Genomic DNA, 932 nt, shown 5'->3' on the forward strand with positions numbered 1-932 from the left:
CTTTTAATACTTTTAATATAAGTAATTTTTAATCTTTGCCACTCATTTTTGACATTTCACTCCCTTCATTCTCTAACATATTACTGCCCAATCCTCCATATTAAAAACAAGGATATACTTGGTCTCATCTGAACGTGGTAGATGAGTATGACAAGTAGTGACATGAAGTGTCAGGAGAATTTGTAGCAACGACAAAATAGGTTAGATAGTTAGAAGTAATGTGACCCTTTTGCTTGCAAATATGACATTCGACAAGGGAACAATTTTAAAGAGGATGACTAGGACAATTTCAATTTGTCCCTTTTGTTGGTAATTGTAAAAGCACTCTCTTGCTTAGATCGAATCATCAGCTCGTAGTCTGATATTTTTAGACTTAAAACAAGGATGATCATCTTCAAGCTTGGGCAAATAACTCTAATATATAATAGAGTAGAGGAAGTTTTGACCAGTTCATAGTCATCAGTGTGTGCTATGACACTCTAGATAAAATACGTATGGTTGATCATGTCTTTAAGAACATGTTTACAATAGGTCAATTGATCCTATATCATTTTTATTTGGATAAAAAACTCATAAATAATCTGACCATGATCTTACTTACGACTATGAAGCTCTTTCAACCGTTGGTAAGGATATAATGTTTTTCAAACGGTTACATATCTCTTTAGCTGTTTCAAAATATCTAAATTAAAGATAGATGTCTGATGGAGTAGAAGTATTATGAAATCAAGTGATAATTTGGTGATTTTTATTATCACATTCTTCTAATTTCTTAACAAAGTTGTTGTCAATATCAAAATTTTAAAAATCAGATCCATCATCAAATCATTTTAGTTATTGGTTTTTTGGTCCAACTAATCTAATAGTTATTCCACAGAAAAAATTGTTTTATAATAAAATAATAAATAAATTATAATAAATATCTTAAAACA

The sequence above is a fragment of the Arachis ipaensis genome, chromosome B07 (genome assembly GCF_000816755.2).
Source record: "Arachis ipaensis cultivar K30076 chromosome B07, Araip1.1, whole genome shotgun sequence".
NCBI classification, from domain to species: Eukaryota; Viridiplantae; Streptophyta; class Magnoliopsida; order Fabales; family Fabaceae; genus Arachis; species Arachis ipaensis.